Below are 21,930 nucleotides of genomic sequence, written 5' to 3' on the forward strand. Positions count from 1 at the left end.
CATGTTAATTTTCAACCCCGAAAATTGGCCAAAAGTGGTCAGCAGTGACAAGAGGGGGCGGGGGTGATGAGTCCGGACGCACCAGATACACCATAATGTCGTCTGCAAACAAAGATAGTTTGAACTCCACCTCGCATCTCCTAATCCCTTGGACATCTGGATGGGCTCTCACCGCTTTGGCCAGGGGTTCCAACGTAAGGACATACAGCAGGGGGGAAAGCGGGCATCCCTGTCTCGTCCCCCTCGAAAGGGGGAACGAGCCAGAGAGCACCCCGTTCACTTGAACCCTCACACTTGGCGCCCTATATAGCGCAGCCACCCAGCTCCTAATGTTCACCCAAAGCCCTTTCTGTGGAGGAGCAGCTCCAGATAATGCCATTCCACCCTGTCGAAAGCTTTCTCTGAATCTAGAGAAAGCAAACTAGCCTCCAGGTCTGACTCTTGGGCGTAGTGGATCAAATCTATCGTCTTACGGATATTGTCCGAACCCTGCCTCCCCCTGATAAAGCCCACCTGGTCCCCGTGGACCAAGGTTGGCATCAACGCTTCCATCCGCTTCCCCACCACCTTGGCTTAAATCTTTACATCGATATTAAGAAGCGATATGGGCCGGTAAGAGGAACATTCTATAGGGTCCTTCCCTTCCTTAGGGAGCACCACTATTATAGCCCCCATCATGGAATCTGGCAGGATTCCCCCCTCTAGCACCGCATTAAACACTCTCGCCAAGTATGGAGCCAGGGTGGAGCGGAACCTTTTGTAAAAGTATACTGTAAAGCCATCCTCACCCAGTGCCGCGCCCCCCCACCCAATCCACCAATCTCTTGCTTCACCTCCTCCTCTGTACAGGCCCCTCCAAACCCTCTGCCACCTCCTCCGACAGAGCCGGGACCTTAATGGAATTTAGAAACCCCTCAATCTGGCCGTCTTCCCCATCGTATTCAGATGAGTATAACTTTTCATAGAATCGCCTAAAGGCCTCACCTATACTCTGGGTGTCATAAACCATCGAACCCCTGTCGCTCTTCACCGCTTTTACAATTTTACTTCTCTGGACCTCCCTCAGTTTCCAGGTTAAAATACTGTCTGCTCTATCCCCCTTCTCATAATATCTTTGCTTTACCAGCTGAAGGCTTCTTTCTGTTTTATGGAGGAGGAGATCCTTCAACTGCAGCCTGTAATTCGACAGTTTGGTCATCCGTTCCCGGTCTAAGGGTTCCTCTGATGGACCCCCCAGTTGGAGCTGGGCTATCTTTTCCCTTAAGGACCTCTCCAGAGCCTCCCACTCCCATTTTTTGTGGGCTCCCATTTTAATAAGGACACCTCGTAAGGTCGCCTTAAAGGCGTCCCATAGTGTGTGCACACCCACCTCACCGTTATCGTTCAACTCGAAAAATTCCACTATGGCTTCTAAGATCTCCTGGGCCAGCACCTCGTCCTTCAGCAGGGAATCGTTACATTTCCATCGCCCTCTACGAGGACCTCATGGTCAGGGTGTTCAAGCTCTGCACGTTTAGGGAGCCCACTCCCAGGGCCAGCAGACACTCAGCCATTGTCAAATTTGCCCTGTCTCTCCATCCGCACCCTCACCGCACCTTTGTCTGACAGCTCTTGAAATTTTCCCCTGTGCAAAAGCCCACTCTCCCCCTCCTCCCCAGGTAGGCCTTAATTGTTCCCCCAACTGCCTCCCATTCCCCACCCCAAATTCAACAACCCCAACTCCTCCCCTTCCCCCCTCACCCCTCCTCGGCGTCCAGCCAAGCGGACCCACCATCACAGGCGATTGGCCGGACCACCAGTATACCCACTTCCGCTGGGCTGCCATCGACATGATCCCCACTTTGAGCCCACCCCCAACCCAGCCCCCCCCAAGATCCTCTTATATTTGCTGTTCAGGGGGAACCTCAAACTTGCATGGATCCTCCAATCCCCTCCTCTTTGCAACTATTTTTCGGGCCGATGCCCCCCTCCTTCCCCGGAACCATTCCTGGTCGGTGAAGGAGTATTCAATTTCTTAAATTTCCTCGAACTTGTCTTTTTTCTCTTGTTTCCCGGGGATCTGGGACCACTTGTCCCCCCTGCAATCGATCCCATGGGACCCCTACGAGGGGCCGAATCCGTGACATAATCCTGGATAGCTCCTTTAATATCTTCCTCAGTGACCAGAGTCGTACGTTGCCCCATATATTCGAAGGAGAGGGAGAAGGGGTAGCCCCATCTATATCGCACATCCATCTCCCTCAGCATCTGCGTTAGGGGGCGGCACATTCTGCGCTTGGCCAACGTGTACGCTGAGAGATCTTGAAAAATTGGAATTTGCGTGTTATTATAGGTGATCTCCCGGGCTTTCCTGGCCTCCTCCAGAACCTTGACCTTCTCTGCGTAGTAATGGAACCGGACCAATATGGATCTAGGGCCTCCCGCTCTGCCCCCAACCCTATGGACCCGGGCAAACATCGGCTCCGTTGTCATACCATCCGCAAAGAGGAGAATGATAATGTCCTTCACCACTCGCCCCAGTTCTCTTTCGGTTTCGCCCTCTGTTTCCGGGACCCCAAAAATTCTGAGATTATTCCTCCTCTCCCTGTTTTCAAAATCATCCAGTTGCCTAGCCCTTTCCTCGTCCTTCTTCTCCAGGGCCTCCAGCCTTAGGTCTATTTGCACTTTCTGGGTCACCGAAGGAGTCTGGTTAGTTTCCAATTGCATTAGTCTGTCTTCCACCTTGCTCACCCTCTGGTCCATTTTTTCCATCTTGTGGGCAATGTCTGATCTCAGGCCCCTAATTTCTTGCATAACTGCTGCAAAACCCTTTCCATTGCTGAGGCCAACTAGGGCGAGGAATCCAACTGTACCATCCCGCTTCCTCGGTCTGGGTCTTTGCAGCCACTGTTGCCCTTCTGACTCCTGCAGAGCTTTCCTCCAACTCCTCCAGCGTCCACGTGTGCCCTGCCGACAGTTCTGCAGCCGTCTAGGGGGTCGCAGGGATACCCCCCAAAACCTCACCACGATACCTCTTCACCACTCCGGCCACTAGGTTATCGCACAGTCCTCCGGGGCCACACCCACCCCCGGGCAGGCGCACGCCCCACCTCCCACGGGCGGGGGCCCTGAACCCTGCGCATCCGCTGAAATAGACCAGGGTCCTCTTCTTATTCCGGGAGTGGAGAGCCTCTCACTTCCACCCCAGGGCGGGCACACACCCCACCTGCCACAGGCGGGGGCCTCACACTCCTACCACACCACTCCGCAGTTCAAAGTCTTCCGCGTGTTCCGTGAGGGGGACCCCACACATGCACTCCTGGGCGGGCACACGCCCCACCTACCGTAGGCGGGGGCCTCACACCCCTTCATACACTGCTGCTGGAGACCGGGATCCTCCTCGGGGTCCGTGCTGGGGATCTCCCACCTGCACTGCTGGGTGGGCACACGGGCCACGGGCGGGGTCCTCACAACCTATCCCCTACACCACAGGCGTCCAGCGCCGCCTTCTTCCTCAAGGGGGAAAGCCACTAGTCTGGTCTCATGGACTACACCGATGGGGAAGGCCCCCCCCTCCAACAGTCCTGGGGGGGCACTCCCCGCAGGTGCAGGCCCTGTAGCAGGCACTCTCTGCTCCCCCACTGAGGTCCTTGAACAATTACTGGCTTCCTGGACCTCCAAGAGCCCCCTTTGTCACCACCACGACCCCACTCCTTGTGATGTTCCTCTCATGGGGGGGTCAACTGGCAGAAGACCCCCGGGGGAAGGGCCCGGAGGGTGACCAGTCTTCCCCTCCTCCTCCAATGCTCCTCCTACCTCGCCTCCGGGTCCCCCCGTCTGTATAGATAGCCGCCCGGGGGGGCTCACACTCCTCTGGTCCCCGCCGGGCCTTGTGAGCGCCGGGTCGGCACTTCACTCTGCTGCCCCCAGGCTTCTCCCGTCTGTGCTCACCCTGTCTGCCCGAGCGCCTCCTCCCGCCTGAGCCTGAGCCTGAGCGCCGGGCCGCTCAATAACTGGGGAGACTCCTGCACCCACTCCACCAGTCCGCTCAGGAAGCTCTCCTCCCAAAGAGGGGAGCCCAGCAGTTCCGTTTGGTCCCGTCACCTCGGGCCCGGCCGGGTCCTCCCGTACCACGCAGCCGCCGACTCCTCCTCCTCCACCCACCAGGATAAGCGGCTCCAAACTCCGGCTTCCTGGGGTCCCCGAGAGCCGCTCCTGCGGTCAAAGAGCTCCCGGGGGGGTCATGTTACAGTCCCGCAGGTCCACACACGCTGGGGGATCCTCGGGGGGGGCTCACTCCCCTTTCAGGCCCAGCGTCAGCGGGAGCACGGCAATCAGGCAGCCATAGCCTGTGCGCCCCCTGGTGGCCTCCCCCCACCACATTCTTACCTAAATTACACCTTGACACACTAAGGAATAGCAAGATGACGTCACCTCAGCACACTACCACCAAGAGTTCCACTACCCACTTCTCCAACCTACGGTCCACCTGCCCCAGCCTCAAGTTCAGAAATCTCAGACTTCGTTCTAGGCTACACTCTCACTCACAGCCCACCCCTAACATAACCCATACTAGTCACCATCCCAATATACCGTTGAGCCCTCACAAGGGTCCCCCAGCCACCAACCAACCTGCCCACCACAGCAAACGCAGAAGCCTTGATCAAGCCAAAAACAACTACACTGCACCAATCAACCCAACACAAACTCTTAAAGGTGCGTTAATTAATGCTAGGCCTCTAGTTGCCCACGCCACTGACATTGCAGACACTATCCAATAACCTGGACATCCTAGCGGTAACAGAATCCTCGTTGCATGTCGCAGCAGGCCCCTCACTACTACTAGCCATCCCTGACAACTATTCCATCATTAGAGTGGACAGACCCACAACCAAAGGAGGAGGCATTGCCCTCATTTTCAGAAAGTCACTTGACATGAGACTAGTCCCCTCACCACCATTCTCCTCATGTGAAATCCTCTCAGACAAACTTCAAATGTCACACAAAAGTACCACAACCATCCACCTAATCTACAGACCCTCGGGCCCGTAGGCACTTTTGAAGAAGACATTACAACCCTACTCTGTGAAAACGTCAAAACCACATCACAAAATCGTATCCTAGGAGATCTTAATCTAGGCTACAAAGATCCTAATGACCTCCCTGCAGCCTCGCTAGTAACTACATTAGCTGAACATGGTTTCTCCCAAAAAGTCACCCAATCCACACACGAGAAAGGAAGGACCCTCGACTGGATCATAGACTTAAATTGCAACGTCTCAGTTAATGACATCACACCTCAAATTTGGACTGACAACTACCTTATCACATTTTGTTTTTTTAATTTTTTTATTGATTCGGCTGACATTTCAACCTTTCAACAGAACTTACATAAAATGATTAATTTTACAATTAAAACTTATTCATATAAACATTACAATTAATATTAATAAAAAAAACAAGTAAAGACTAAAATTGAGAAGACAAAACCATGAACCACTTATTTAAACTATTCCCATCCAGACTGTTCGTTACCTTATGCTTGAACAGATTTTATATCATGAAGATCATCAATGTCTAGATTTAGTACATTGAAAACATTTGCTGTTGCATAACCATGGATTTTGATTGAATGTGATAAATGTGCTGCCATGAATCCTTGGTATCCATACGCATTGAGGAATAAGACAAACTTTGAAATACTTGATGCGTAAGGGTAACAGGTGAACGCATTCACTAATAATATGTTCTAATGTTTCTATTTCTTTCCCACAATATCGACACATATTTGTTATTATGATCTTGTGGGTACCACCTTATTGTGTTTTCCCTAGTTTTCCATAAATTGAGTCTGATGCGCAAAAGATCTAAGCGATTCCGCGGATCGGGGGACTACAGAAGATATTGTTCTGTTGATCCATAAGTCTTTATCATAAATGGATTTGCAATGAATGTTTTGTATGGACCACTTGATTCTCTGGTCAAGATCCAATCATTTTGCCATAATTTAGTTTTAGCACGATCAGGATTCTGTGCGAGCAATTCCTCTGTTATATCAGCAGCACTTAAAAATTCCTGCCCTTAGACCTCCAACTTTTCATAAATGTGTCAGTCGAAGAATGCATATAATCAGACAATATTCTCAATAACCCACTAGCATTTTTTTCCTGATAAGCATTTTCTGTATAGGACACAAACTTTCCATTTATACCCAGCATTTAACGAGATCAAACCAGGTTCATGTCTAATTAAAGACATTGGCACAGAAGAGGGCAGTTTCAGCAACGTTCTCCAATACCTAGCTTCCAACATATTCCAAAATGTGGGTGGCCTCACTTTTTTTGTCTCAGCACCATACAGTAAAATAGGTGAGACTTTCTGTTTGTAAAAGACCAGCAATGGCTGGATAGTACATTTACAGAATCTTCCATTCATAATTTGAGCTTGAGAAATAAGTGTGTTTACTTTCCTTTGTAAGCTCATTTCATACGGAGATCTCGATTATGGTTGTTAATGTTTACACCAAGATAGATGTAACTTTTTACTACCTGAACTCTATTGTTATCTATATGCCAATTCATGGTACAATTGCGATGTTGCCTTTTGGCAAATTGTACTATTTGGGTCTTCTTGACATTAATTGTAATTTGGTTATCATGGGCCTACCTTTCCAAGGCTTGGAGCATGTTATTCAGGCCCATGGGTGATTTGGAGATTAAGAGGAGGTCATCCACGTAGAGCAGCCATTTTATGACCTGATTACCCAGTTTAGGTGAGTCGGTTATACAGTTCAAAAACCCCATTCCTATGTCCGATATGAAAAAGTTAAAGCGGGCTGAAGCAAGTATACATCCCTGCTTCAGCCCTCTTGATGTCATAATTGGACCTGACAACAGGCCCTCTCTATCCAATCGGATCTGTATAGATGTTTCATTATGGAATTCAATATACCATGGACAATCTTGAGTCATCAGTTTACTAAACAAATGTTCTCTTAAAACAACATCGAAAGCGGTGCAAAAATCAACAGATGCAATATAAAGTGGTTGCTTTAGGTGTTGATGTTTTGCTATAATTGCATTTAATACGATTAGATTGATGCTAGTACCAAGACCTGCCAAAAACCCAGTTTGAAATGGATCTCTTATATTTTTTTCGGAAAGCCAAGCATTTAGGTCTCGCAGGACCAGGCGAGCAAAAATGTTCCCCGGGCAATCTAATAGAGCTATTGGTCTATATGCACTCGGGTCTGCTCTGCTACCTTTTTTAAACAATGGAATTAGTATGGATCTCTTCCATGAGGGTGGTATCCCGCCTCGCCTAATTACTTGTGTAAAGATTTTACTTAGAATCGCAGCCCATTTTTCTGGATGTTCTTTTAATGTTTTGTTGTCCAAGCCATCTGGCCCAATAGCTCGGGACATGCTTAATTTTGTGATGTAATAAAGCAAGTCCTCGTGTGAGTATTGTACTATATGTGGGCAATCTCTTTCGGTAAAGAAGACCAGGCCAGATAGCAGGGAGTGATACATACTCTGAAAGTATTCGCACCATTTGCATTCAGAGATGGAATTTATTTGAACTGATGCCTGTCTTTTATATGTGGCTATATTCAGGAGACCCCATATGTCAGCAGTTGATTTTCCCACAATTTCCTGAAGCATCTGCTCACTATCTTTTTGGAAACAAAGCGATTTCCTCCCCCTCTGCCAATCAGACCACCTAAATCGATTTCTTGCATATCACATATGAACTCAACTTGGACATAGCACCTAACAAAACCACCTCTAGCACCCTCATGTCCTCCCTGAAACAAACATAATATTACGGCTGAAGCTATCATGCTCCTCCTCATCCCCACACTCAACGAACTATCTCACACAAATTACCCTAACGTCCTTGTAGACACCTACAACTCCTCCATGCTCAAAGCCATCAACTTAGTAGCACCTCTCAAAATGCACAAAGGTAAACCAAGAGCCCATGTTAATTCATGGTTCACCCCCGAGCTGAAAGCACTTTGCTCAGAAAAAAGAAAAATCGAAACCCTTTGGAAACACAAACCCTCACCTGAGAACAAAAACAACCTAGTATCCATCTCCTCTAAATACAAAGAAAAGATTACCCGCACCTAACGCAACACTTACAACAGAATAAACCAAGAAGGCTCCAGAACCAAAGAACTCTTCACCATATCGCATGAGATGGAATCACCCAATCCACCTACGGACACCTGCCTAAAAGACAAACGCTGGTGCACGGACATCCAAAATGCCCTCACAAATAACATTTCTAATTTACAAACAAAAATAGCGGACAAACGTTGACTACTCACCAACCAGGCCTCCACCTTGCCCCCCACCGACGCTCAAAACCATTTACCTTTGACACCACAGCTTCTGAGCTTCAAATTCTCTAAGGTCTCAGTACCTGACGTACAGAAAATCATAGCCTCCTTGAAACCATCCAATTCTCAGGGCGACAGCTGCCCAGCTCAGATCATCAAAGATGCGGCCAGGGACCTGGCGCCATTTATAACCAAACTTATCAATTCCTCATTCTCTAGTGGCATAGTACCCAGAAACTAGAAGGAATCCTGGGTACTTCCACTGCTCAACAAACATTAGACCCTTCTATTCCCACAAACAACAGATCGATTACCACGGTCCCGTTTCTGTTAAAGATTCTGGACAGGGTTGCATATCTGCAAATTCAGGACTATCTCGAAGTCAATAAACTCTTGGCAACCCGGCAATCTAGCTTCAGACCATAACATGGGACTGAAACTGCCCTTGTGGACTTAAAAAGCCAGATTGACGACCTTAAGGACAAAGGCAAGCTTGCCACCCTGCTCCTCCTAGACTTGTCAGCAGTGTTTGACCTGGTGGATCACAAAGTTCTTTGCAACCACCTGGTAACAGCTACCCATTTCTCCAAGTTAGCCATCACATGGATTGAATCATTCCTTAACAATAGGACCATGCAAGTCTTTTCCTCTACTGCAGCAGCCGACCCCATACACATCACCTGCGGTGTGCCCCAAGGCTCCTGTGTCTCGCCCACTTTGTACAATACCTTTACAAAGCCTTTATTTGATGTACTGGATTGTCTGGGTGTCATCTACACCAATTATGCAGACGACACCCAGATACTACTACCACTTTCTGGCATCTATTATACAGACGTACATCGTGTAAAAGACATCTTCATCATCATTCAGGCATGGATGGCCACCCATGGCCTATGCCTGAAGGATGATAAAACTGAACTATTACTAGTAGGTTCCACAGCCAACTTAAACAAACTAAGCCCTAACTACAACACATTCACCATTGCTGGCAACAACATTACTATTGCCAAATCAGTTAAAACACTCGGCTTCTATTTCGATGCCACCTCAAACCTTAGCAAACAAGTAAATTCAACCGCCTCTGCCACTGCCCACACAGGCAAACTGATAAGAGCATGCAGACCCTTGCTTTCCGCAGAAAGTTGCTTCATATCAGCCAGAGCTCTCATATGTTCCAAATTGGACTACTGCAATGGTCTGTACTTGGGTGCCAACAAAACGATAACAAACAAACTCCAAACTCTGCAGAACAATGCCCTCAGAGCTGCCCTAAACATACCTAGTAACGGACATATTTTAGCAACTAGGAAACAACACAAATGGCTCTCCATAAACGAAAAGATTGAACTTAAGACACTTTGTCTCACCTTCAAAGCACTGAACCACACAGCCCCCCTTCCCCCTATCTCTCTGAAAAATTCACTAGGAGATCCTCTACTCGAACCACCAGATCCACTGACACCTCCTGTCTAACGTTCCCAAGGTACAACTGTAAAAGGTCTGGAGGCTCTAGCTTTCCGGTTCTAGCCTCCCAACTATGGAACTCCCTCCCTACTGACATCAGAGCCATACAAACATTTGACTTCTTCAGGAGAAGTGTTATATCCTGGATACTCAGCAAAAACTAACCCACTGCCACCCAGCTCCATATGACCTCTTCCAAGCGCACTCAGCAAACGCTTACCTGCCTGTACTTTGCCCTGTCTTCCATTACAATGATGTATGTACTATAGGCTGTGCACGTTTCCATTACAATAATGTATGTACCATAAGCTATGTACTATCTGTATGCCTTGTATATGCTACCATGTATGAAAAGCGCCCAGATACCTCTCGGTCGGGCACGCTATATAAATAAAATAAACAAACAAACAAACAAGACTGCAATGCCAAGATATCACTGACCGATCCGCACCAAGTATGCTTGTGGTGTCTCGGTGTCGAGTACAGGACCTCGGCCTGTTCAAAGTGTCAATCGATGACCAGAAAAGCTCTGAAGGAGCGCAAGGGAAAATTGGCGGTAGGTAGATTCCCTAAGAAATCCCCATTGACTACCCTGTCGAAGAAACCTTCTTCTGATGAAGCGAGAGGCGACTCTCCTCGATGAAAGAAGGCAAAAAGGTCCATGTCAAGGAGTGGCTCCCAACCCTCCTCATTGTGATCGAGGAAGTCGAAGAAGAGACATAAATTGCCTACTTCGACGTCCTATAAGTGGGAGGAACATCCAGTCGAAAGAACGTTACCAGGCATAAGTAACTTGTTCTACTGTGGCAAGTCCACACAGACCATGAAGAATCCAAACCCACGACTACATACTCAACCCGAGAAGAGTGAGTAATGAGGCTCCAGCCTCTGTATCCAATAATCACTGCTGATAGATAAAATCTATCAGCAAGAAGAAGACAGACCACGTCCTGGGTGCTTCGGACAAGTGGGGGTGCACTCATTGCTCGATTACCTCTGTGCCATTACATCTGAATACACAGGTTTCATGGGCATGCGCCATCTGGCATGCGCTCCCTTGTTGGTCTCGTTGGTATGTCTTTTGATCTATTTGGAAAACCCTTTGGGCTACCTAATTGGGGGGTGGGGTTATTGATATTGAGCACCTCCCCTCTGCCTCTGCCTAAACAAGGCCTATAAGGACCCCTCTGAAATGTATGGTCTGGAATATATGTGGTGTTCCCTTCACTTGCGGAACCACTATCAGTGGTTTCTGAGACAGTTCACCATCTTCTAGTGTTAGATTTCTGAAGTAGTTCTCATTTTGAATTTTCCTAAGGTAGCCCCCGGCAAGATACGTGTATACCCTTTCTTTAGAAAATCCAGCAATGTCTTTTTAAGTTTAGAAATCTTTCATTTTTAAATTGTTTATGGTATTTTACCGTTTGCATGCATAATACTATTTGTTACAGAGCCCTTCTCCTCCTCTGCATGGAGTTGTTCTCGTCTCGTTTGGTTCTTTCCTGTGCTGTACTGGTTGTAAGTGCCATGAGATTCCGTCTGCATTTATCAGCGATATTAGTCAACTGGGTTTTTTATTCACCATTGTCTAAGAATAATACTGGTACAATTCTCACTTGTAAACCAAGAGGAATAATGCCAGCTTTAAGATATTCTTTCAAAATATGTGGGTGTAATTCAGTGCAAAATGTTTTTTTCTTAAGTTTTGATAGAGAATCCGCACCAGTTTCACTGCCTCTTGTTAAACCTGCAAACTATCACATAAATACGGACCACTGATTAACGTGTCGTGCCTTGTGTTGTTTAAATAAACGTTGCCTTTGTGTATGTTCTGCATTAGCACTCTTGTACTGTTCAATCACTCTTTGATTCTGTTGTTGGAACGCCCTAGGGTCCCCAGTTGCATTGGGGGGACTCTGATGGTGCTCACGCCTTTTTGTTGTGGCCTCTTCCTCTGCCTTCCATTTCGGGGTGTGCAACCGCCTCTCATGTATCCAACATGGCTCCACCGTCACCTACTAGCTTTCCCTCACGGTCTGGAGTGAAGACTGCTGTCTGGTTGAGAGGCCTGCCTCCAAGAGCTTCTGCACCGCTCCCGGCTTCTCCACAGCCTCCCTCACTCACACGTGGCATCTCTCTCCCTTCTCTGGTTGCCTTCTCTGCTTCGCCAACCCTCTCAGTGAGTCCCGCTTTCAAAAGCTTTCACGCGGAAGACAGTGTTCCTTTCAGCACAGCTTGCTTTTTGCATTTGAATGTGGTCACCATTTTTAAAGGTCCTGCTCATTGCAGGTGTGGAAAAACAACTAGTCTGCATTTTGCAGTTCAAGCTCTTGTCATCTTGCATAAACTCTATTGTCCTCCTACTCGTCCCAGTACCGGAGTGGTTATGGGAGTTGAAGTCCATAACTTTCTTTGGGCTTTTAACTCCTGGGTGTTTCTTCTCACGGATTTCACAAAACGGTTCATCAGATTTGGAGGTCATGGTTACCTTTGGAGTCTTGATTCTTAAATGGAGGTTCCCTTGGATTTCACATGAAGGTGCATTAAGAACCAGCAGGGATTTATGTGAGTTGTGAGTGTTTGGGTGGAAAGTGGGGGCCTGACTAGAATGATGTAAAGAAAAGGTTTCTTGACTCTTTCTACAGGGGGGAATTGTTATCTCACAATAGGACATTAAAGCCTTTGGGTCGAGAGGGTCTCTCTCGTGGGAACATGGGGAACAATGTGACTCCTCCAATGAAGTCATGGCATCTCCCCGGTAGTCGTCTCCTCTCATGTGATCCTCCCTCATAATACCGCCCCAAGTGACAGGATCAGGTAGGGGCGGCTGTCGCCTGGACACATGGGAGGAGGTCACTGCTGGGAATATAGTGACAGTGACCTGTTAGGGAGTAGAAGGCCGGTGGCATTCCAACCCTAACTTATTCTTCTCTTCCTTTTTTAGAGGCACTCTGAGTCTGGCATCTAAATATTTACCCACATGGAAAAGAGCAACACATTCCCGGGATCTAAAGTGCACTACTTCTGAGGGATCAAATCAGGAGTGGAGTGGCCTCTGCATCAGCTACCTTTGAAAATTATTTCTAGGGCATGGGTCCACCCCTGGATCAGATAAAGGCAACCCCTGTGTATCTAGAATAGCCTGCATTTGTAGGGGCACAGAGCTATATGAATGCTAATTGGGACCTTCCGAAATCAAAACTAGGTCAGAGGAACCTGATTCCCTGTCCTCTTCACTCCCAGAGGAAGAGGAAAAAGCAACATCATGCTTCCTTCTTTGCGTTCTAACAAGCTCCTTCTGTTTTAAGATGGAAGCTTTGCCTCTTTATGCTGAGGCACACAGGCCACCTTCTTACTTTTAGTACCACCAGCGGCACCCATATATACCTTACCCCCACTTACACATATTGACGCAAAGGAAATTGCGAAAAAACTCTGCAAAAACGCATTCGCATACGTGTAGGCCAGCGAAAGTGGTAGACCCTATAACTGCCCGCGTCTTTTCCTTCAAAAGGTTCTTTATCGTGTGTTAGGCAGAAACCTGTGCAGTTCCCTCTGGGACCACTGCAAAAAGTTTAAGACTACAGGAGTTAGCAGTAAACCCAATTGGTAGCAGTCTGTACCACCCAGATTTACCTGGTAGCTGTGGCTGAGCAGTCAGACTTCTCTCAAGACGAGTTAGGCAGTATTTGGAGTATACAAGATAGGGCAATTTACACAGTAGAACAAGCAGACACTGATCAGAGCTTGGGTGTAAAGATATATAATTATTTATTTAAAAACACATCTATGGGAAACACACTGGCACTAATATGGCAAACAACTTCAATCACAGTTACTATAAGTATATATCAATCCCATAACAATATTTCGACAAGTCTAGGTTCAACGGCACCACTTATTTGCAGACCGAGGTGAGTGCTTAACCTAGATGGCACTCTAGTATTCGTTAGAAAAGGAGAGAAAAAGGCAGGGTATGAAACCAACTCAGTACCAACACTTTTACGAAACAAATGCAAGACAAGCAAGGCAGGGTCTACTGTAGATCACAAAGTTCAGAGGCCAGGCCCACTCGGAGAGAGGCAAGGCGGTATGTCCCAAAAGTACCACAGTGGAAGTGCACTTCAAGTCTTTGTAGCAAAATGTCACAGAAAGGTTGGACCAGTTTAGAACAAAAGTTTAAGAAGGTCTGGAGGCAACCCAATGGAAAGGTAAGGATTTAAGACACCTCACGCTAACCGATTCAAGGGAAGCCAGGCGGGCACAGTACCTTGAAAGTGATGAGACAGCTCCGGCGGGGGCAGTTGTTCCTGGTGGTGGATGCAAGTCGGGGCTTTGCTGGAAGATGAGATGATCTCGTCGTCGAGGAAAGTTGAAGATCGTTGCACCACCAGGGAAGAGACCAGCCGCGGAGTGCTCAGTCACAAGGCACCACCTTTTGGTCGTGGTACAGTGGTTAGTGGCTATCCGGTTGCCGGGGTGCTCAGCACGGGCAATTCGACCACTATACATCCTGGAAGCGAAGAAAAAGCAAGGGACTGGTTGTTCCCACCAGTCAGGCGAAGAAGACTCTCCAGCAGGGAGATCTCCTCTGTCGTTGGGAAGTGGTGAGTCGGGTCAGCAGGGCTCCACCGGAGGTGTCGTCGTTGCAGGTCGGCTCAGCTTTACCCTCGTCGGATTCTTAGGTCCTGTGGCGACTTTTGAAGTTCCAGTCCCAAAAGCCCTGCTTTTATGCAGAAAACCCCCATTCATTCAGCCTAGCTGTCAATCAAACATGCTAAGTGGTGAGCGGGGCGGCTCACCACTTGGGCCAATCACACCAGAGTGCGACTTGAGTTGGCAAGGCAACTCAGTCCAGGGTGCCTAAACCCCCTCCAACACCCCCTGTGGTACCCAGACAGAATGGCACCACTCTGGAGGGCTTCTGTGCAGAAGCCCGCCAAAAGTGGAACAAAGGGCTCAACCTTTGGTTTGGAGTTTACAGAGGCGAACATATACGCCATTTTAAAAAACCGAGTTCTGGCAGAAAATACCAACCGATGGATTTATTTAAAACAAATAAACCGGCGGTATGTTAGAGACTAATGTGAAAAAGTATTAGCCTCGAACAATGGGAAGAATCCCATAGGAATATATTTGCGGTCGAATATAAAAAGTAGTATCCACTGCCACCAGCCAAAACTCGACGAGGGGGGACGGGACAGTGCCCCCTCGAACAACAGACCCAGGGGTAATCGAATTACCCCTACCAGTACGTCCACAATAGGATGATTTGTACTAGTTCTGTTAGTAAATTTAGGTCTAGTAAAGCCAATGGTGACTTTACATGCCCTGGGAGACAGTAGTCAGTCCCAGGGTATGGAGTCTATGGTGGGGGTCACCTAGGACACCCCAGTGTTATGGCACGGAGGGTGCTGTGTAACACACATAGTAAAACACATGAGACCCTATGGAGTAAAAGACCCCATAGCCCATAGAACACATTAACATTCAAAGAAATACCACGAATCATGTCCAAGAGTGGGAGGAAAAGAGTCTCACTCTTGGCAGGATGAAAAAAACAAACTCCAGAAATCCAGCAAAGCTGCTGGGGGACTCACTAGGTTAGGAAATTCAGCCTAAACAGAGAATTCTCCCTAACACTGTATAATTACTCAGGTCCGGAGATTTCCGCAGACCATAATTGCTCCTCGTTATCAGGAGCCATTCCAAGGTGAACAAAGACTCTTTTCTTGTTCCTATGCTCATCAGACATGTTACATAATGTGCAGACATAGTTGAAGACAGTGACTGGGCAGCACCCAGAAGAGAAGTTTGTAATTTAGCTAAATGCTCAATTTGGGCTTTTGAAATGCCTGAAGGTCCCTCACTTGGACTAGAGCCCTCCCCAGTATCCTGCATTCTCCTACCATGAGGCTGCGACGAAGTGTTCCACTAAAACAAAATACGTCGAAGAATGAAGCCCAAGAACTCCTGTCAGAAGACAATCTACTTCAGGGAGCCGTGTTTACAGAGTCCACTGACCTAGAAAGCGCCCTGACCTACATACGGGGAACACAGAGGAGGCTAAAGCACCACTGCTGCACTGCACCATTCCTGCCTACATTAGAGAAACAAAAACCCGGAGAATTACGTCACCCAAGCTCTGCATAAAACATAAAAATAAAAAAGTGCTAAAAAAAAACAGGGCATTTTTGCCCCAAGTTAACAGTTGCAATAGAAACTGGAAAACCTGGTCAATGAGTCCACCTTTGTTTTCTTCCTGCCAGACTTCACAATGCCTTGCTTTCCCATTAAAAAAGGAATGTAACTATACACAATTTTCTGCACTCGGCTGTGTTTATGTAGATTGACAACGAGACCACTGGATTTTCAGGGACAGTCGTGTAACGTTCAGCGCCATGAGCCAGATTGCAGCAACGTGCATTTTTGCGTAGTGTTCGCGCTCAGGCAGCAACATGCCTGCCTAATGCCGGAGGAATGTTTGCGCTCATTTGTAAAGTGGTGTCCTGAACGGCCAAAAACCCGGAGTCTCCGTAGTAAACCCAGAGGTTAGGCAGGTATGGACAGCACGTGGGCTTCATTGACAGGGCCACCCCCACACAGTCCGTACACCTTGTGAAGAACGCAGCTATAATGAATAGCAGTGAAATCAAGAAAAATAAACGGGATCAAGCAGGCCTGTTGGGGGTTGGTCCTGAATCCCCTCGCGATGCCCGTAAGCCCCCGGCGAGCACAGACTCACACAACACACGTCTGTACTCGGGCTTCCCGGTTGCACTGCCGCGGCCGGGAACGCCCCCTTTATTTATACTGCACGCGGCGTCATGCAATGTCACGCCGCCGCATGTGCGTCCCTTCAAAGGGGCAGCGCCACACTCCTCCTTTTTCGGGAGGACAACAACAAATACTTTCATACTAGGCACTCTAAAATAACCAACTACAATAACACAACACTTGAAAACAGTTTCCCCGCACACTCCTTTATTAACATCCACCCGGGTCCCCTTACTTAACAGTCTACGGACTCAGACTGATCAGATAAAAGTCCCAACACATAGTCGCTGAGGTAAGCGGGTTTCCCTCGCCCAGCCCTCTGGGGGTACCTCCCTCCTACCTCCGGCACGGGTCGTCCGTCCACAGGCATCCCCCTGGCAGGGGACTCTAGTGTGCCAGATTGGCCTCCTCCGTCATCAGGCACTTTCATTAAGTCCGGTTCATGGGGAGGGTCCGTCCTCGGGTCTCCTAGCTTCTTGAAGAAGCTCACATTATGGGTGACTGCCGACCTTCCGTCCGAGGCGGTCACCATGGACCCCTTGACAGCCACAATGTCCAGCAGCTCCGGTTCGTATGGAAGGGAGAGCTTTCCATGGGGGTGTCGGTTTCGAATGAGGACATCATCGCCTGGCTCCAACCGCTGTGGGTGGAGCCCTCTTCTTATGTTCTCCTGCTCAATCCTAACTCGCCGGTCCTTCTCCCCCACCTCGGGCAGTAAAGCCGGAGGGCAACGCTTGAACAGCGCCTCGGCCGGGGCCACCCCCGTGGAAGCATGCGGGGTGGTGCGGTACACCCGCAGAAACTGATAGAGGGCTCTCTGGAGGGACTGTCCCTGGCCCTGGGCAATTCTGAAGGTCTTGTTCAGTGTTCTCATTAGCCTTTCGGCTTCTCCGTTTGCCCATGGACACATGGGGGTGGTCTTCCGGTGTTGTACCCAGCAGCTCTCCATCAGTTCCAGAACCGCTCGCTCTGGAAGGGCGCCCCGTTGTCAGAGCACAAAGTGTGGGGGAACTAATGGGCCGCAAACACCTTCTCCACTGCCACCACCACGTGCTCGAAGGCCACAGACTCCACGAATTCCATCTCGGGGTATCTTGAGCATTCATCGACGATCACTAGGAAGTGGGTACCCATCGTTGTAGATTCAAAGTCCGCATGGACCACCTCCCAGGGTCTCGTCCCTCGAGGCATCGCCTCTATGGCCGGCTCTCATTGCAGAGGAGACGCCGCCTGACACCACACGCAGGCTGCCAAGAAATCGTCCACCTTTCGCTCCAGTTCAGGAAACTATACCTTCAGCCGTAGCCTGGCCTTGGTCTTTGCCACGCCCTGGTGTCCCTGGTGAGCCAGGGTGATCACGTCTTTCACCTTGGACTGGGGGACAACTATCCGGTCACCTCTGAGCAGCAGCTGCTCTAGTCCCGTCTTGGCCTCTTGAGTTCGTCCCGCCAGGGACTCCATCACCGATTTCCAGGAGCCCTGCTGCATGAGTGTCTCAGGATTTGGAAACACTCGTCTCCTGCTGCCTCGAGTTCCTCCAGGGGCATCGCATTCGGCGTGGCCGCCTCCACCACCATGTGAACATGGTCATCGGCCTCTTCAGCACAGGTATCATACTCCTGTCCTCCATGGGCACCCGGGTGTCGGGACAGGTAGTCTGCCGCATTGTTTGCCCCCAGCCGATACTCCAAAGTGACCCTGTACTCCAGGAGAGCAAGCATCCGCCGCTCAATCCTCGCCGGTGGCTTGGATGACGACCCTGCCAGAATGGGAAGCAGAGGCTTATGGTCCGTCACAACCGTCACCGGACGTCCCAGGACATACAGCCTGAAGTGTCTACAGCCCCAGAGCACCGCCCGCACCTCGCGTTCAATCTGTGAATACCTCTGCTCTGTCTCAGACAGCGCCTTGCTGGCATAGGCCACCAGGCGGACAACCCGTCACGACCAATCTGGGTCAGCACGGCGCCCAGACCAAATGGGCTGGCGTCCACGATGACTTCCGATGGAAAAGCAGGGTCAAAGAATGCCATGGTGTCCTCAGCTGCCAGCGTACCCTTGATGTCCTCGAACGGCGCCTGCCCCAGCAGGCCCCACTGCCAGGTGGATTCTTTCTTCATCAGGGCCCTGAGGGGTTCAGATCTCGAGGAAGATTTTGAATAAACCGTCCACAGTAAGTGACCATGCTGAGGAAGCTCCTCACATTGGACACCGACTCAGGTGGCTGTGCCTTTTTGATGTCCTGGACTTTCTTGGGATCCGGCGACACACCCCCCTCTTTGAAAACAAAGCCAAAGAACTCAATGGACGGGTGCAGGAACTCACATTTTTCCCTGTGAAGGGTGAGGCCCAGCGACTGCAGTCTCTCGAAAATCTTTGCCAGCCTCTGCAGGTGGTCCACCTCTGTCCTCGCAAACACCAGGATATCATCATTGATGTTCAGGACGCCCTCTAGGTCAGCGAAGGCACCCTGGATGATCATTTGAAAAACCTCTGCTGCCAAGGACACACTGAAGCTAAGTCTTTTGTAGCGATAGAGTCCCCGGTGAGTGGTGAACATGGTGAAGTACCTCAATTCCGGGCGTAGGACCACCTGATGGTTGCCCGCCCGGAGGTCCAGTTTAGAAAAGAAGCGTGCACCCTGCACCTCCGCAATGATGTCATCAATCGTTGGGGTGAGGTGCCTCTCCCTTTTGATGGCTTTGTTCGGCAACCACATATCGACACAGATGCGGAAAGAGTCAGGTTGCTTGGGTTTCCTCGCCACGACAATTGGGGACACCCATGGAGTCGGACCTTCCACCTTCTCTATTATGTCGAGGTTAACAAGATTGTCCAGCTCGTTGTCCACCTACTCCCGAAGGTGAAAAGGTACCCTGCAATGTTTTAGGGTGATGGGCTGCACAGACTCATCAATATGCAGCCTCACTGGGTCACCGACCATCTGTCCGATTCCATTGAATAGGGCGGCATACTTGTCAAGCAGGTCATTAATGTCCTCCAGGTACACCGAGCAAGCAAAGCTGACAATGCCGAGGGCCTCAGCCGCTGCACAGCTCAATAAGGTGTTTGTGCTTACCGGCGTTACATAGAATTGTGCAGTGATCTGAGAGCCATCATGCTCCACCTTCACCACGAAGGCACCGTCCAATGGGATAGGTTTGAGACCCCCGAATGCAAAAATGCGAGCTTTCGGTGTAACCAGTTTGGGAGGTGTGTCCATGGCGTCGTCGTGTCCACCAGGACCGGGACTGGTGACTTGTTGACCTCCACCACACACCTCGGCTGTCTCCTGTTCTTCCCTTTGAGAGCCCCCACACTGGAAACAAAGAAAATGTTCTCTTCCTCCTCTTCGTCTACCTCCTCGACCAGTGCATCTTCCTCACTCTGGTCCACCTGGGCGACATTCGGCAGGCGATTCTGGCGAAGAAACCCGGGCCGGGCCTCTAGGCACCATCACGGGCAGGGCCGCCTTGCACACTTGGGAGAAATGGTCAGGCAGCCCGCACCTTCTGCACATCTTTCCTGCCGCTGGGCACTCCGTCTGGTGGGGAAGGTCGTAACCACACTTCTGGCAGGACTCACATGCTCTTCCAGCTCTCTCACGGAGTCCAGGACTTCTGACGCCTCTTCCAGCTCGCCACATGACACACACTTCCTCTGTCTTGACGGCGCGCGACCCAGCCTCCATCCTAGCTGCCCGAGCCTCAGACACCTCATGGCCAGGGGCGTTGCTAGGGGGGGGGCTAAGGGGGCTATAGCCCCTGATCTTTTGGTTGTAGCCCCGGATAGAATCTCAGGAGCTACAGCCAAAAGGCTAGCTAGCCCCCAGTCCCAACAGTCCCGACATTAGCATAGCCCCGGGTCTTTTCCAGACCTAGCAACTCCCCTGCTCATGGCACCGCCCCAGCTCAAGGATGCGGGGCAACGCGGTGCCGGGCTCTCTCAGGACCTGTCTTCTGAGCTTGCCCGAGGAGCACGCCTGGATGAGCATTGTTCTTATCATGTCCTCTGCATCGCCCCATGCACAAGCCAGCGACAGGCGCCTTAGGCATCCATAAAAGGTGTCCAAGGTTTCATCCTCTTTTTGCCTTGCGGATAGCATTACAAAACGCTCGTAGTCCGAGTTGGCAAGGGGCAGAAAATGAGCCTGGAGTGCTGCTTTCACCGCCGTGTAGGAGCCATCCCCTGGTGGAAGCGACTCAAATATTTCCTGGACCGAAGGTCTCGCCGAGAATAACATGGTTGCCAGCATGCTATCATCATCCGTCACCTGTGCGGCCCTAAAGTACATGCCAAGGCTGTCAACCCACCTCCTCCACCTGGGCCCCAAGCTGGATGGCGGGCCCGAGACGTCAAATTCGGGGATGGGCTGCAGGGCCGCTTGGGCTCGTGCCTGGGCCATGATAGGATGCACTGGTTGAGCAACCAGTTACACTACTGACGGTGCCTGAGGTACTGGAGCCTGACCTCCCTGCTTGAACCTGAGGAGGCTGCTGTAGAGCTGCTGGTTGTCCGCCGTCCTGAGGCGGCTGCTGTAGAGCTGCTGGTTGTCTGCCGTCCTGGTGAGGTTGCTGTTGAGCAGCTGCTTGCCCACCATCCTGAGGCGGCTGCTTTTGCACTGCTGGCAGTCCTCCGTCTTGATCACCAGCCCCACTCATGGGCTTGAGCGCACAGGCACCCCCAGCGTGGAATTTGGGGGCCGCAACTCAACTCCCACCACCACAGCACAGTCCAGACACACACACCCAGGCATATGAAATGTCTAACTTGGGAGCGAAGGTGACAATGGCATAGTGTCCCCCTTCACAGACAGCCTCATACACAGCCACAGCAGCTGGATGTGATGATGAACAGGATGAAGAGAATGGAAGATCTACAGCTGCAGCAGTCCCTCCTGATGATGAAGAGGATGAAGAAGAATGAAATTCCCAACCTGATGATGAAGATGATGAAGAGTTCACTCCTCAGCTGCTGCAGCACCTTGTAGGCACAGGAGTTCCAAAAATTGAGTCAAGGAGAATTTGGGCTATGCAGGCCCAGCCATTGTACTCCTCCTCCTCGCTTGCACTCGACGTAGGAGGCCCATAAATCAAGAAAAACTAAAGAAATCGAGCATGGGCATGCAGGTATAACTGCCTGCTAACAGCGTGTCCAAAATTTAGGCCTGGAGGCCACTCACCGCTCAAACCGGAGCTCTGTGAAGTTCCACGGCCGAAATTCAAAATGGCCGCCAGCCGCGTGGTCGATGCATGGCCTACGGCATGAAACAAAACATAATCAAAATTCCGCTTCAGGAAAAAAATTGATTGGTCAATCACCGCCGGGCCCAGGCATCATCCCCACTTTGTCGCCACTGTT

This window comes from Ambystoma mexicanum, chromosome 8 (genome assembly GCF_040938575.1).
Source record: "Ambystoma mexicanum isolate Mex_15411 chromosome 8, UKY_AmexF1_1, whole genome shotgun sequence".
NCBI lineage: Eukaryota > Metazoa > Chordata > Amphibia > Caudata > Ambystomatidae > Ambystoma > Ambystoma mexicanum.